Source organism: Stegodyphus dumicola, chromosome 12, assembly GCF_044657685.1.
Source record: "Stegodyphus dumicola isolate Sdum_Otavi_A_Nest chromosome 12, ASM4465768v1".
Taxonomy (NCBI): Eukaryota; Metazoa; Arthropoda; class Arachnida; order Araneae; family Eresidae; genus Stegodyphus; species Stegodyphus dumicola.
This window is the reverse complement of record NC_140779.1, coordinates 100,042,888-100,060,620: the sequence shown is the minus strand read 5'-3', so window position 1 is coordinate 100,060,620 and position 17,733 is coordinate 100,042,888. Positions and strand designations below refer to the sequence as shown.

Genomic DNA, 17,733 nt, shown 5'->3' with positions numbered 1-17,733 from the left:
TCGCAAACAATTTTATACTCGTGGCAAAGCTAAACTGAAAACTCAGAGATGTACTTATATCAGCTAATTAACATATTTATTAATGGCATTTTAGCAGAAAAGTACTAGAATTTGTTCTATTAATACATAAGAGCAATGAAAAAATTTAGCATTAAAAATATTTGCAGAGTTTTATGGAATTTTTTTCAACTCGATTTCGTTATAGCCCCATTGAAATTAAACCCCTCTTAAACTAAATAAATATCCAAATCCTGTACCCATTGCATAGAAGCATGTATTTCAAAATATGATCCATTTAGTGTTCATCTAAGAAACGTAATTCTAGTGCCAATCACAATAATTGTAATAGCAGCCTTAAAATAAGCTCGACTATCAACATCTACTCCTAAATAAAGTAAAGCAGTGCACGAAATAAGTTAGCGGCTAATTTGGTCATAGCATCTCTAAAAATAATCTCCATACGAAATCAAAATTTATCAATATTTTGTCTATAAACATTACTATTAACAATCATCCATTGAAGCGAAGTGTAAACAACGACTAAAAAAGAATCTGAAAGGGTTTAGATTTTAACGGTCGCCCAAAAAGTCTGTATTAAAGTTTAATATGGTTTTGTGAGTAGAGATTATTGACAGAGATAGCCCAGATGGAAGAGCTAAATATTTTATAGGATACTAGATAAATATCCATTTACACTAACATGGGAACGATATATCTCTTCAGTATATTTAAGTGAAAAAATATGTAATATAATCCTACAAAAATATTTTATGTTCATAATTAGATGTATAATGAATTAAATACGATTTTATTTAAATCGTTTCAATTAAAAATTTTTAAAAAATAATAATATTATAAGAACTGCATCTATTGCTTTTAAAGAGCAATTTTTAATTACAGACCCGATTCAATTTGATGGATAAATATCTTACATTTTGTGTTCGAGTGAAAATTGAAACAACGCAAAATCGTGTTTCGGTTTTGCGCTATTTTAATTAAATTTAAACTAAAATTAAGAACAAAATGGCCCATGGACTCCATGGTCTTCCAACCACATTCACAGGAGGAGTTTTATACATAGATCCATAAATATTAGGGTTTTAATTTGATTGTTTTTGGAAAATTTATGGAATAAAATCCATTTTAACAAAGCAGAGTGTATATACAGCCAAAAAGGTATGTGATTGTGAAGAGACTGGGTGAGAGGTCTTCCGCTAAACGTAAATTTAAACGTGATGTAAATAACGCGGCACTAAACATTCAAGTCTGGTACATCAGTTCATAAAAAATTGCTCAACGAAAAACACGATACGATGAAAATGGTTCGCCCCAGAGTTCTAAAGTTTGTCTCCTCCCGAATATTAACGTCATATTTTTCCATTGTATTTAAAATGGCTAAACCCAAAGCAACAACAAAATGCGGTTACATATACAGAGTGGTCATAAAATAAATTCTCCGATATAACGAGTGTGAAATCCTAGTGGCCTATCCGCTCAATCAATTCAAATGAAATTTGAGATATTGTTATTTGAAGGTATGTGCTCGAGATTGTGATGATATAAAACAACACAGCTATCACGGTTATGGCTACATTAAAAAAAATTCTCGAATAATATAAATATATATCGAATATTAAAAAAATTTCGATTATCAGAGCCACTATTTTCCTGCCCAAATTGGTCAGTGCATTCAAAAACCATACATGGCGTTGAAACGGTACACGTATGACAAAAATTGGAGTAAAACATTAGCTAAGAACAGTGTTGTAAAGGACCCACAACAACAGAAGAAGGGAAAAAAACTTTTACTGGAACTACAAGTTTCCAACGTGCCCCCCCTTCGCAGACGATAGCGCATGGCATGCAGGAGAATGTTGACAACATTGACGAAGTAACATCGCGGGAGGAATCTGTACAACTTCACATTTTACGATAGCTTTCAATTCTGACAAATCTCGTGGCTTTGCTGTATACACCTTAGATTTCAGATAACCCCAGAACCCGAAATCCATGCGGGTGAGGTCGGGAGATCGCAGTGGCCACAGAACTGAAAAGTTACAGGAGATGACTCTATCTTGAAACATTGTTCACTTTGAAAACTTGTAAAAAAAATTTTTCCCCTCTCCTCTCCTGTGTTGTCTTTTATAATACCCTTCTTTCCAAATGTTTTATGCCTGCAATTTTCGTCATATGTATATCGTTCTATGGCCATTCACGGTTTTTCAATGCCCAGTCTTTTTCTGCGCTGATTAATTTGCGCAGAAAAAGACTGGGTGCTGTCATTCGAAAATTTTGTAATTTTTTCACTGTAACCGTGCGAGCTCAGTTGTTTTATATCATCACAATCTCGAGTGCATACCTTCAAATAATAATGCCTGAAATTTCATTTCGAATGTTTGAGCAGATAGGCAGCTAGGAATTCATATACCAGAAAAGTTTTTTTTATGACCAACTTGTATTTAAGAGTATAAAATGAACTTCCATGCTATCTGACAGTAATCCATAAAGGTTTGTGAAACTCAGGGCTTTAATTATAGCTTTCGTATACCACTATCGACATTCTTTGATCTATCAAAACTGAAAATAGATGATTAGGCTGTCACCCTCGGCTAATGGAACTTTATTTAAATTAAAAAGACATTACATTTTTCCTTTACTTTATTTCCTGACCAAATACACTTCAAACTCTTTCATAACAACATAAAATATTGAAACAGATTATATAATTTCCTCCAGTTTTTTCTGTCAACGCATTTTCACGACTGCTCTAAAACTATCTTTTTTCCAGATGAAATTGCACTTTTTAATTGTAATGTGATCACGTTTCAGCTTCCTTCTACCATCTGTACCCTTCCGAATGATCGACTTAAAAACGGACATTTTAATGTAAGCAAAATAATATTCGCGCAGTAATTATTGTAGCACTCATTCAGTGCTGGATTGAATACAGACATCAACGTAAGGAAAATTCTAGAGGGCAAGAAAGTTCGCTATGGGTCATACATTTTAAGTTCTAAATTAAAAATTTAGATATTTTATTAAATCTATCCCATTGAATACAACTCTACACCTTGGCCTATCTACTTATGTTCGGCAGTAGAGACCCGGACCAGTGGTCCTGCGGTAATGTAAGCAATTTGAGACATTATTTACTGACCGCTGTTCCGGCATCTCTCAGAACCCTTTGAAATTAATTTTCAGACCTGGAGAGCTTGACCATTGGAAAATGAAAAAGGTGTACAGAAAGCTCTCAAGATAATTGTATGTATTAAGGCTGATAACATTTAGACCTTTCACCCAGCACATTACTCCTAATACAAAACTATCTGTACTGTAAAGTATACTGCTTTATTTCACATAATGTTTAATCTGTAATGCATATATTTTCTTCATGTTGTCTACACCGTTATCTTGTAAATAGTATGTAAATATTTCGTAGAAATAATATAATAATATTAATGATAAAATAATAATATTTCCATGAAATATTTTCATACTTGCATATATTTTGCAAAAAGATCCTATAATATTTGGCACAATACGCGAGTCTATTAAATTGACGTAAATAATCCTATAATATATGCAGTTCAACTTCTAAGCTTATGACAAACTGTTCGCTTGTAGCAACAGATTATTCCAATGTATTTCCTTCAAGTGCCTTCTATGCCCAGGTAACTCAGCAATAATTGTTTAATAATTTTTAACTAAATTATGCCTCTTATCCTCCCAGGCCTTGGTGCACAGACAGTACATTTTCTCCTCCAGAGTACAAGTTTAAGCATAATAACAAGCATCTTGTCCTCCATGAGGGTGCAGAAAGTTCATTCAGGATAGTTTCTCAATTTATATGCAAGATTACGAGAGCTGCGTTGTATTGCTTGTGCAAGTTACCGCCTAGACCGGATAGTGGCTAGTGACATTGACTGCCGTTCCAATGGGCCCCGGTTCAATTCCCGGAGAAAGCACAGATGTTCGTAAGCATATAGTGTCTATGCGACAAAGAGGCACTCAAAATATGCGGCAAGTAAAAAAAAAAAAAATTGACATTCAAAGCTGACTGACGTCACATAGAGTGTAATGCAGAATAAGGTAAAATGTTTACTACCATTTTATTCAGCATACTTTATTTTTACAGTTGCATTACAAAAATCTCTGTTTTCTAACTGTTAGGGAAGTAAACTAATTAAATTTTTTATCATGCTTAATTTTTTTGAACTCGATTGTTATGAAATGAGATCAAAGCTAAACTGGCAACCTTTCTTGTCCCATACTGATTCGCAAATAGTGGGTTTTTTGTTTTTTGTTTTTTTTAATTAATTTAACCTTTGCGAATGATCGTTCAGCCTTAGCTACAGTCACATGAACCATTAAATACATGATGCATGATGTGTGTGTACAACAAGAAAATGCTATGAAATTGAATGTGATTTATTATAACAATTCTGCATGAAAAATAGAAATATGCATAATTCAGTTTTTTAAACAGTTTATTTAAAATAGTTTAGTTTTTTATATAGTTTATTTAAAATAGTTTAATTTTTTAGTCTTTTAAAATGAAATCTGAAATATAAAAAATCAATATTCTTTTTTCCTCACTCGGGATTCACTAAGCTGGAGGTTTCAAGGCCCTGGTAGTAGTTACGGCCCTGATCTCCAAATACACTCTTTCATAACGAGTTTCGTATCTGCCACTTTTGCGACATCGAAAAGCAGCATGGCATCACCGTGACAGATTGTCACAGAACGAAGCAGAAGGCAAGAGGAGCGAGAATCGGGACGTGATTCACTTTCGAATAAGCTCAACCCCACTCCCGATCTATTATTCTGAAGAGCATGACTCATTGCCTAGCCGCATCTGCAGATATGCAGACTTGATGGCATCAAAACAGAGGCACTGAGCGAACTAGCTGAAGTCTGAAATTATCTTCACTGAGGTGAATGGATTTTTAAAAATAGTGTTCTTGAAAATGTGATGAAAGTTGTATGAATCTATTTTGTTCGCGCTTATCTAAATTGAGCGTAATACAAATGTGGAGCTAGCTCTTTTGTGTCACTGCAAATGACGGAAATAATTCAGACTGCGCGAAAGCGGTTCGTGATTTGTGAAGTCGAAAAATTTTATTCATATTTAAGTTAAGAAATCCCACCAAGATCTTCAAATGCATCCTGCCAATTTCCAAATCATTAGAAGCGATAGAAATTAAATTGGGATGGTCTATGAGAAAGAAGAACAGAAAAAGCATTAGAAACATTTAATATCCTACAGAATTTAATTCAAGTTTAAAATAATTTAGAAGTTCATTCGACTTCCGAATTGATGAGAAATTTATGACAGTTGGAAGCTTTGGGAATTTTTAATAAATCTAATACATAGTCACAGCTTAAGAAAATAATATTACCTTAAAAAAATTTCGAGAAAAATTTGAGGGCAACAGGTATATGGTAATATGGCTTCCTTGCCGTGAAACGAGCATGCAAGAGAATTACAATTTAATTCTGAGGTAGCAAAAAGAAAAAAATGATTTAAGTATCTGTGGCGCAGATTTCGGAAGAATCCGAAGTTTCATGAGCATTACAAAGATCTGATAGATCCAAGATTTACAAGAAGGTATCGCAGAAGAATGAGAGTATTTAAAAACGGAAAAGGAGTACATTTTACAGCATCAGGCTGTAACTGGAAGAAACAAAGACAACAAAAAACTTCACGTTGTCATCGGCGCAAAATCACATGCTGAAAGCAAACTGTCACTGAATGATTGTTTGAATCAGACGTTTCTTTCCATTTAAAATTTACGTATTTGTACATCAATGCAATCAACTTGACTCACATTGCCGATTTTTTACAGATGGAAAGATAAAAGTTACTTATCGAGTGCAAGTTTGTGGTTTTTGTAACTTCTGTTAAAAAGATTTCCAAATTATCGATATTTACCATAAGCTGGTACACATTATCAACATATAAAAATAAAACATAGTCTATAAATTTAAAGTACAAATTTTAATTATTAAATAAGGATTACCTGGTACATTAAAAAAAAATAAAGCACTTACATTCGTTACCAAATCTTTCTGTAATTTTTCTGCCCAAATACACAGCGATCTGTTTTCCACTTAAAAAAAAAAAAAAAAAAAAATCAGACTTGCAGAGACTCGCCATCGTGCAAACTTTGGGAACACCAGCTGTCTATTACACGCATGTTTTTATTGTTCCTTTAGAGATTTTGCAGTAAACTTTTGCATTACAGCAGAAATTTTACCACAGGTTCTTCCATTGCTGGCAAATTCCGCACATACATATTTTAATCGATTAATGTTAAAATTAAATTAAAAAATATCGCGACTTGTTTATAAAAACCGTTGGGATATAACAAAAAGGACACATACGAAAAATGGCGATGTTGCTTTAATTGAAGGATTGCTATGAGCATGACTGCCTAAAAAATTGTTAAGCATATGGTTGACGAAGTCTGGCACATTCTGAAAATTTAGCGACTTCTACCAAGGTGGATGCGATAACACACTGCTTTTAAATGATGTTAATTTGGACTTGTGTCTTTAAGAAAATTTTGTTACGACTCTTGAACGTTTCTGAAATCCAACATGAGCATTACTGACATGAAGTTTGGCCACTCCTTTATGAAAGAAAAGAATCCTCGAAAAATTCCGAATAGATAAAGTATTTCCACGTGTAATCTCAATTATTAATTCACATACGATCACATATATTACATAACTGCATCCGTTGTTCATTCAACGTGAGCAGAGTCAATGCCCTCAATATTTTGAAAAATAAATTCGCTAGCACAATCTCATACAGGATGAGAAACAGAAGCGGAAGAATCGCTTAACAAGCAAAAATTTATGAGCTTCTTGGCAAGCATCAGCTCTCAGAAAAAAATTATTGGTTTATTTTCGTCCCAAACAAAACTTGGTTAGCACCAAACAAATCTTGAATATGTATTCTTTATAAAATGATGTCCTAAGTTTGTAATTATTATTTACATTATTTTATTTACTTTATTTAATTTTTGAAATTAAAGCTTACACAGAAATACATTAAGCATAAATCGATCATAAATTAATTAAGCTTCAATATTTTTTATTATATGCATGATGCTGTTAAAGTTCAATATCAAGCAGATTTCTTCTATTTAAATCTATCATCCAGTTTAAAACTTTTTCAAATGCTTTCTTTGGCGTTTTGATTAGATTCTATTCATTAGTAGATCGAAACTACTTGGAAAAATACTTTCATAAGTCTATTCATATTACAGAGTACACGTGCGTCATTAATCTGTTTTAGATCTTTGAAATTAGACATACTCGTATATATGGTTTATTTGGAAAAAGTATTAAACATATTGTTACAAAGGAACATCAACGCAGTTTGAATGAGAGTTACATTTTCCCGGTTAAATATTCAAAATTACATAACGAAAAGTTACAGATACCTCCCTGAACTATTTTCTTAAAACTGATTACATATCAAATTTAAAAAAATAAAAAATCTAAAACTATTCATTTAAAACTACAAACGAATTTTTAGAAACGGAATCTAATAGTGTGTGGAAATCAGAAAGTAAAAAATACAACAATACTTTTAAACTATCACAGCCAAATATAAATTGTTACCCTCTCCCAGGAGATAAACAGTGTTTCGCAGAAGAGGGTTTAAACTTCGTTGAAATAGGCCTCAGCCATTTTGTTTTCGCAACTGCCGTCCTACCACTAGTGCGGGCAAACTAAATATACCAAATGAAACAAAATACTTTCCCAGACGTCACGAGGCGAGGAGAGCTAAACTTAAACCATCTTTCTGATACCAGTAGAACAAAGAGATGCTCACATTCGTTTGTGAAAACAAAATAAGACTTATGCGAACGTATTGCCATCTGGTGTGACAAATTAGTGACAAAATTTTGCCTCCAGACTTACGTCGAAATTCAAAAACGTATCCTTTGTACAAATAATGTGAATAAATACAAAAAAGGAAAACAGTTCATATCTGTTTACATTTATTCAAAACCGAAAATGTGAAGAATTCTTTAAAACTTAGTTCGAAGACCAGTTGCAAAGCTGGACTTTTACCCCCCCCCCCGTCATTGCATATCAAAAAATAAAATCTATAAAATATTAAAATGATATACAGGGAAATAAGTAAAAGTTATTTGTCCATTTTTCAAAGAAACTTTAATTCCAACATTTTAAAGTGCTATTTGGCTTGTTTTTCCGTTTGCAAAATCGTCGATAACATTCTTGAAGTTTGCTTCAGTACACCAGTTGCTCTTCTCTAAACTGTATAGCAGTGGTCTCAGACTCCCTCACCCACCCCCTTTTTTTCTTTTAGAAAAGAAAAAAATATTTTAAATAAATTTTGAATTTTTCTTTCTAAATATTTATCAAAGCATACATAAACAATATTAATAATATAGCAGAGAAAAAAATCAAATTTATTTCCTACTTGAAATCTAAAGTTTTCTAAGATATTTTTGTTATATACACATCGTAATTCAAATAAACTGACAGCTAAATGTTTGATTCCTAGTATGACATTTCTTTTACAGAATTTTAACATGTTTACTGAATCACTAAATACCTCACTTTAATTTAAACTAAAAATAAATAAATGATGGAAACTATCTAAAATTTTAGGAAAAATTTGCCGAGTTGAACAAAGCTTGAAAATAAATAATAATTTAGTCTCTTTCTCTTTATTTATTAAATTTTTCGTCGAGCGCATGAACAAAAATGCATATATTTGTATGCAGATAATTCTTTATTGCTTACTACAGCTTGACACTTGATGGCCTTACTATTACGATAAGTAAGGAAGAGTGAAATTACAAAAGAAAAAGAAAGGAATTACTAGAACTTGTCTTCATCACGGACTGTAGATGTATAGCCTGACTTTTCTCATTCATTTTCAACGGTGAAAAAAACTGTTTATATATAAATGTATTTCCAAAAAAAGTGATTATTGTTAGGGCAAAAATTCGTAACTGAGCTTATGTATTGTTTAACAAGTATGAACAAAAGCTAGTAAAACCTAGTTCCATTTATAGATTTTCTGCTGCATTATTAATTTTCAACGGTGAAAAAAACTGTTTATATATAAATGCATTTCCAAAAAAAGGGATTATTGTTAGGGCAAAAATTCGTAACTGAGCTTATGTATTGTTTAACAAGTACGAACAAAAGCTAGTAAAACCTAGTTCCATTTATAGATTTTCTGGTGCATTATTCATGTTCGTTTTTAACGGAAAGGAAAATAATGTAAACTCAGACTTAAAATAATCAGAATATTTAAATCTTTCAACAGCATAATTGAAATATGATCGCGGAACGCATACAATTGCCTGGGGAGCCGCATACGGACCGCAGCCCCCCAGTTTCAGACCACTGCAGCATAGTATTGTTAAAAACAATGTGCTTAATTTTAAGTCTTAGATGCTTGTTAATAAATTTATCTTTAGCAAACCTCCGCTCCTAACAAGTCATACTTACAGCAGAAGTGAGGAAAATTCGAAACAGAATTACAATATTTTAAATTTTGTTTTCGAGATTGCATTTTAGAATAAATTGTAGAAGTTCAAATCGACTACCCTACTACCTCTCGGTTTCATCTTCCAAAGCGGTAACAGAAATAAAACTCTGAAGTATTTCTCTCTCTCAGCGAGTTCTTCGTTATTCAATGTCATGGAGTTCATAATGTAATTGCCTTTCGTATTTTGCATTCAAAGGCTTTGAGAGAATAACGAAACTACATCAAGAAAGTGAAATTACTGAAGGCTCTTTGTAACTTCTTCGAATACTCTATCTATTGTAAAAACAATTCTCTCATTTCAATTTATCATACCACAGTTCGGCATCTCGTGATTCTTCACCTCACCAATGACTGAACGAATACGATGGCTGAATAATGGTAGGTCGACTTTGGATCAGATCTGAAACAACGGACTGTAAGGCACCAGATTACGCTCTGGTCCTCGAAAGAGAGCATGGGTTCGAATACCACTTCTCACAAAAGTTCCATTTTAAGTTCTCTGACATATATCATAGTACACGGCATATTAGTTATAGATAAAATAATTACAAATGGTAACTAAATTAATAAAGTATTGATTTCAGGTACTGTGTTTTGTTTGGATTTTAATGGCTGCTTATGTGGTGTAAAACGTAGGACACGTAATGTTGTATTCAGATGTGATTACGCGCTGGTGTGCATTTCGTAACCTGAATATGAGAGAATTTCCATTCTTTTTAAATCATTTGCACAGAATTTTAGCCTCTACGAAAACATTCCGCTCTTTATACAGATAACCGTAGTGAAATTCCAATAAATCACCAATCAAGTAATATATCCAATAAATCTCAAATAGTGTTTCTCATCCGAGGATCCATATGACTAACCTCTATGATATATTTCACATGAAAAATGAAACTCTAATTTTTTAATACAGTGTACTCTCGATTATCTAGGCTATTATGTAAGATTATTCAGTCACAGATAATCCAAACTATCAATTTTTATGTATATTGTATGTGTTTATTTCTTTAAAAAATCTGTAATTTTAATTTTTTTGAGAACGATTAAAATATTTGCCGACTTTCACTGCGTAATTTTCAGAAAGCTCTTTTATCACCGACTTCGAATTCCCTTTGGTCGGACTAAGTCCAACAGAGTTTTAACAGAAGTCACTGCTGTCTCAGGACTAATGTAATTGTCAGTATCTTCTTCGCTTGTATTTTTAGTACCATTCTCTGGCTTTTATGTTCTTGTGATGTTTGAAACGATATCCGTCTTAAGCAAGCGCTGAAAGTCCGCCTCAGTCGAATCTCAACCGAACCATTCCTCGATGTTTTCTCGATCGAAACTTTCGAAGAATTTTCAAATTTTTAGCATACAGTTCAGTTAATGCCTCGACTTCTTCACAATTAGATAAATTTCCGATTTCTATATTAAGAAGAATCTTTCTTTATTATATGATCGAGCCGGTGTAGTTGGTTTTACTTTCAATCAAGTTTTTGCTACTCCGTATATTCCTTTTGCTACTCCCAATGCAGTCAACTTCTTACAGAACTTGATTAAAGCGTCATCTTCTTCGGCGAGATTTATGAGAAGACCAGAACGGTTCAAGTCGTTTCACTGATGATATTACATTATGGTTCATCGGTTGAATCAAACTGGTAGCATGCCTTGGGCAACGATCACACAGAATAAATTGTACAAGGAAATCCAATTAAACTAAATTAAACTAAAGATGCAATTCAGCGATTTTTAGACGATGCTCTGATTTGCGCGGTTTGTTTCTTACAAATTCTTGCGCACCGCCACACACGGATAATCCGCAAACCGGATAATCGGCAGTACCCTGTAATATACTTTATTGGTGTTGATTCTTTCATTCCCATCTGGTTGCAAACAGGTCGTCATAACGATGTACGCTTAGAAAGGAAAAGAGAAAAATGTTATCGGAAGCAGGCAACGCTAAATACATACTATTTGGCAATGAACTGAGTTTTGGAGGAAAGCATTTCAGATAAAATAAAATGTGACATTGTGTTTTGGAATCCCACCACCATTCTTTTCAACAGTCACATTATCGACAACAAAAACATATCCAGCTGAAGGTGTCCGCCGATAACATCGCGGCAAAAACATCGTCGACGAAAACGTCGCGGAGAAAACAACGCAAGGTGAAAACGTCGTGCTACAAAACATCGTGGGAGAAAACATCGCAAAGAGAAAACATCGCAGTTCTAAAACATCGTGGTACAAAACATCGTCGTAGAAAATAAAGCGGTTCAAAAACATCGCAGTTTAAAAACATCGTCGTCGAAAATATCGTGGTAAAAAATAAAGTATCTACAAATCATCGCATGACGATAATATCGCAGACATGCTTTTTTCAGGTTTTAATAATTGTAAATGGATATTCCCATAATGATTTGTGAGCGCAAGGTGTAAAGAAGGATAAATTTTACTTTCACATATTTTATTAACTAATAAATTTTTGCTGAAAACGTAAGAAGGAAACTTAAGCATAGAAAATTAAATGTAACTTATAGATTATACTTTTCATGAAATATTACCAGTAAAAACTTTATAAACTGCGATGTTTTTGAACCGCTTTATTTTCGACGACGATGTTTTGTACCACGATGTTTTAGAACTGCGATGTTTTCTCCCACGATGTTTTGTAGCACGACGTTTTCGCCTTGCGTTGTTTTCTCCGCGACATTTTCGTCTGCGATGTTTTTGCCGCGATGTTTTCGGCTGTAACCCCAGCTGAAGGATCCAAGATACCTGAGTCATAAAACGCTTTTAGCTCATTTAAGAAATCATGAAATTTCTGATTCACTTTTAACAGATGGTGACAATTTCAGTTTCAGGAATAACTACTGTATTTCAACTTGACAACTTTTTGGCACATTTGCTGTCTCCTCCCTCTCCCCAAAACTGCATCTCTCCATATGTATTCCTGCTGCTTTGTTACCCTTAAGTGAACTATTTATTGATGTTAACTATCTTTAATTTAAGTGGTTTTATGTTTCTAATCTAGTTAAACAGATACAGGGTGAATCTGAATAAGTGCGCAAAACTTTAGGGCGTGACAGAAGGCAGCTATATGAGAAATATTCGTCATAGAATTTATGGTCGGAATGCAAGCGGCGAAACATTAAAGGGTAGTTTTCTACTGTCACATTTAAAGAATTAATATAAGAATAAGAAGAGATACTTCAGAAAAATTTTATTAACCGAACATGCTCACAGAAATTGCTCAAAAGACCTTCCACCAGCTGTAATGCAGGCTTCACACCTGCGACATAGGGATTGACTCACATTTGCGAGGACACCAAGCATTTCTTGAATATCGCCGGCAACAAGGGCGATCCTAGCGACTACATCCACACTGGTTTAAATGGGGCACACGTAGATTAAGCTTTTCATATGGCCCCACAGGAAAAAGCCAGGCACGAGAGATCCGGCCAAGCTAGGACCACCTCGATCAATCCATCGCCCTGGAAATTTCGTGGTTCGTATAACCAGAAATCTTCTTGACAGTGCACAGTAGAAAATGCCGTTGGGTAGACCGCAAACCATCGATTGCAAAAGAGGTGCACGACCCTTTCGGCCTTTACCAGTCTATAAACATATCCCTTTTTCGGGCTTGAGGTATGAAACCACAAAGTCCAAACAAGTGGAAGCTTGAAATAATGCACTACTGTGCGATGTAAAGTGAAAAAGAAAAACTGGCTTTAGCCAGTGCACATAGATGTGGAGGAAAAATGAATTTCTTCATCATTGTAGAAATTATGAAATCTCCACGAGCGAAGAACGGGGACTACCCTGAACTCTACCGCTCGGCTATGGTTTCTCTGGGAGGAAATGCAAATTATTCTTCTATTCCCGAGAAGGAAATTATCAGTTGCATCTCTTGAAAACCTATAATAAGCTTTTCCGAAACATTTTTTAGCATCCCTTATAAGGTACTTCTCCCACTTTCCTAGCGTGCCTTCGTGGTGTAATGGTTCAGCACGCTGGGCCAGTATTCCAGAGGTCCGTGGTTCGATTCCCGGCGAAGGCGGTTGCATATTTTTCATCTTTTCTGCCTCCAATTAACCTAATGACTCTACACCTTTAGTTGTGTAATGATACGCATAATTTGTTGAAGAAAGTCCATAATTGTATGATACTTAAAAATTTCGAAACCTAGATTTCATTCTTTTTTTGCATCTAAATTTTTCTGGAGCACTTTCACGAGCATCATTCGTCATAGAATGTATGGCCGGAACTCAAACGGCGAGCCGCTAGGTGGCATGGTAAATAAATGGTATAAAAACGGTCGGTCTTCGCACCCAGTGGCATATGCCAGCGGTTCGGACATATACAGCATAAATGTTTTAATGGATGACCATGTTGCAAGCGTGGACTAAATCATAGAAGCTCGCTTTGTAATTTAAAACTTGATGAAAAACCAAAATGCATTTCCTGCAGTCAAGACCATGTCAGTTCGTACCGGGGAATATAAGAGACGTTTTTCCAATATTCGCAAAACAGAAGAAAACAACAACCTCTCAATAAAACAAAAGAAAACTTTTTTTTCATTTAATGAACCTCAACAATGCGGAAAATACTATCCTCAAAATGAAAAGAAATGGCTACTTTTATTCGTACTTGTCAAAAAATAAATAAACTCGGTTATGAATACATTTATATGTGATAAGATTTTTTTCACATAAAAAAATTAAAGTCCGATCAACATTTATAATCTATGACGAAGATAATTTGTAGTAATTTCTGTCGAAGGCTAAAAACTTTATCAGAATTAAAACACCATCAAGTATCAGGTTGTAGTCAAGAAATAAAGAAGTTTATAATTATTTAAATATAAAACATGTATTTTTATTTATAAGTCGAAGAAAAATTTAATAAATAACAGAAAAAGACTAAATTGTCATTATATATTCTCAAGTCTTGTCCAACTTCAAAATTTTCTCTGAAAACTTAAAAAGTTTTCATAAATAATGTATTAGTTTAAACTAAAGTAAGATAGTTGATGATTAATTAAACATGTTAGAACTATTGTAAGTAACTATCAGTCTGAAATTTTAATAATTAGCTGTTCAATATATTTGAATTACAGAGTAACCAAAAAAGTGCCTTTCAGGTACCAAACTTTAGATTACGAATCGAAAATAAATATATAGATTGGAATTTTTCTCCTTTGCGACATGATGATTATTGTTTATGTATGTTTTGAAAAATACTTAATACTTCATATTAAAAAATTCTGCTCATCAGCAAGCAAATTGAGTTTGAGACCATTGTATTAAAAATATAAAATCATTAATTTTCTATTCATAGTCGATTAATTAGGTTTTTGAAGTTAACATAGGCAACAAGTTTTACATAATAATAATAGCAACAACTAAATTAAATTCAATATATACATCAACAACGTTTTTGCCTGCCTTTTCTTCTATACATACAAAACTTTTGAGAGTATTTTATGCATGTTATTCATTGAAAAGCATTATCTACAAGTTGTTAATTTACAATACTTCAGTTTTTTTAAATAAAGCAAGGAATAAATAGTGAATTAATTATATTAATTATGCCTTTCCCACAAACATATTTTTGCATATTTTCTGTTAGCTTATATGTACACATTTTTTCTATAAGAGTAAAAAACATAAGATGCGACTGGCCTTTGATCTATTTTAAATTTGCCGATTTTTCAAAGACTTCTTTTCTTTTTAAGAAAATAAAAATTAAGCACAAGAATTCCTGTAATAACATGGTTTCCTACAACGCGGTTTAGCTTTTACATAATAAGAAAATTGTGGAAAACCTCGTATAGCCGTGAATAGCACGTTAATGAATATGCGTTGTTTTCTTATGGCATTTGGTAGGTATTTGTATTTCAATAACACGATTTTTATTCCAAACGTTTACAAAATTAAGTTATTTACTAAACTATCCTGTATAGTACACAATAACAACCTAGTTATTTATACGCACAAAAATACAGAACTCCAATTATCTGAATCAATTGGGACCGGACCTCATATGGATAATTGGATTTTTTTTCCGAAGAAAGGGTCTACGTTGCACTTTAATTAATTACTGTATGTACTATATGTTAAAAATGGGAGAAAGAAAGAAAAGAGGTTTTAATTAATCAAAATGAAAAGGCGTCACTTTTACGCACACTTTATATAGCGTACTGTACTTAGTGCTGAAAGTCATTGCTTGCTGAACATCTCGGTCAAAGCAAGCTGTTTGACTATCTTTATCCGTTTTCGGGCAACCAAGTCGCGCATCCGCTTGACAATGAAAAGTTGCATGTGGTCACACTCGGGGTCACGCTCCATCCACTTTAACGCAGTTTCAAAGCCGGCAAACGCTTCACTAGCTGATGGTCCCGTATGTGCGTTAATTTCGACATTAAGGTCATCTTCCTCTCTCTGACACTTTCAATAAGTTCATCATTATTTACAATTTGAAACCCAGGGTCTGACGAATCGCACACCATCCATTCTGCTGTATCCCTCAGCACTAACTTCTGAACATCCAGGAATTTTCAAAAGAATGTTTCTTAATTCCTCGAGTGACACGTCATCCTCATCTTCTCCTGTCTCTTCCCTTTCCTTTCCCTCATTTCTTTCTCTTCTTCATTTGATTCTGAAAAATTCTGAACGGGATTCAGATAATCAGCGATTTGGATAGTCGGAGTTCGGATAATTGGAGATGTACTGTAAAATATATTCCAGGAATACCCGCATTCTCGCACATAGAAATTCTTTTGAAATTAAGTAGTGCCCGCCATTTACACAGTAGATATCTTATGCTCCCAGTATTTAGTTGGCAAATTGCATAAAATACGTAATTGCGATTCTGAAATAATATTTTCTTTAAATATTCTGAATATGTGTTATTAATTAACTTTGTAGTTTTCAGGCGTAATTATAGCAAAATTATATTTCAGTCCCAAACTATATCTGAAAGTAAGAAAGAAACTTTAAAAAAACAAATTATTTTTTTAGAGATGAAAAAACTAATTTTTAATCGTTTTTTAAAAGGTCGTTGCGAAAATTCTAAATTTAAATGAGGCAACAGTGACAACTGTTAAAAATATTTTATTTTCAAAAGTTTTGCGGAAACGTCCTTCCATTTTGTATTGGTTGCTAGTCTCGTATAACACGGTTTCACCCAACACGATATTTTCTAGAAACCTAGCTATTGTGTTATAAGAAAGATGATTTGATATGTTTATTCGATGTGAAAAAGTCATCTTGAAAACTGCTGCTCATTAGGCTAATTAAATTAGCTCAGGAGGAAATTCCTCCTCGCCGATTTTATAACAAATATCTAACATTAAGACCTACTGAAAATTGTGTCAAGGCAAAGCCCCGGGAGACGAAGCGGCGCCAAATCGAACAACCCTAACAAATGTGCCAAACAAACGCATCTGATTCTGGCACAAGTTTCAGATCTTTTTAAAAAATCGCTGCTTAAAATGCAAACTAGGACGCTCGAAAAGCAAGTTGCAGCTATACATAGTAGATAGATTAGGGATGAAAATTTTTCAAGGTTTGAATCTCGACTACAACTACTATCAGAATCAAACGCGTGTGGCATGATACATGAATATTTCGCAATTAGCAGGACGTTTTAAGGCCTGTAGTAAACTTTTGGACAAAAATTCATTAATTCTGAAACAATTATAAACGCAACACACATGCATATTGAATTCTTTTCCTTGGACAGTAGCAGTATATTACAACACTGTTGAAAATTTTATATTATACTCACAGCCTGACTTGATATAGCGCATAGATTAATACATTAAAATGATCGGATGATCAACTACATGAGTTTATGTCTAATCAACATTTTATATTTATTTGTGTAAAAGGATATCATTTGAGTGCTTTAGGTGATGTTTTATATTTCATTGACGTTTGGGCATAATAAGTACACAATTCTTTGCAAAACAAACCCGTCATCACCAAACATCAGGTTAGTCACAGACGCTATACACTCACACTAAGATGGGAAATGTGATGACGTCCAAACATCTGGTGAGCATGACGGAATATAAATTTCAGGCTAATACGATCGACGTTGCCTTACGTGATCGCATCTAATGCTATCATTCGGATTTTTTTTATCGAATTGCCGAAGTCCTGCTCGAACGAACACACAAAATGTGTATACATAAAACG

General features: G+C 33.6%; 1 protein-coding gene and 1 non-coding gene across 3 annotated transcripts in view; one reads left to right on the top strand and one right to left on the bottom strand.

Moving 5' to 3' along the window:
* The window catches only part of LOC118192081 (uncharacterized), a 177,589-nt gene that overhangs the window by 127,984 nt on the left and 31,872 nt on the right, over nucleotides 1-17,733 (bottom strand). The gene's annotated exons all lie outside the window — the stretch shown is intronic.
* Nucleotides 13,516-13,589, top strand: TRNAT-AGU (transfer RNA threonine (anticodon AGU)). The gene has a single exon. It is a non-coding gene; the product is annotated as a tRNA-Thr (tRNA).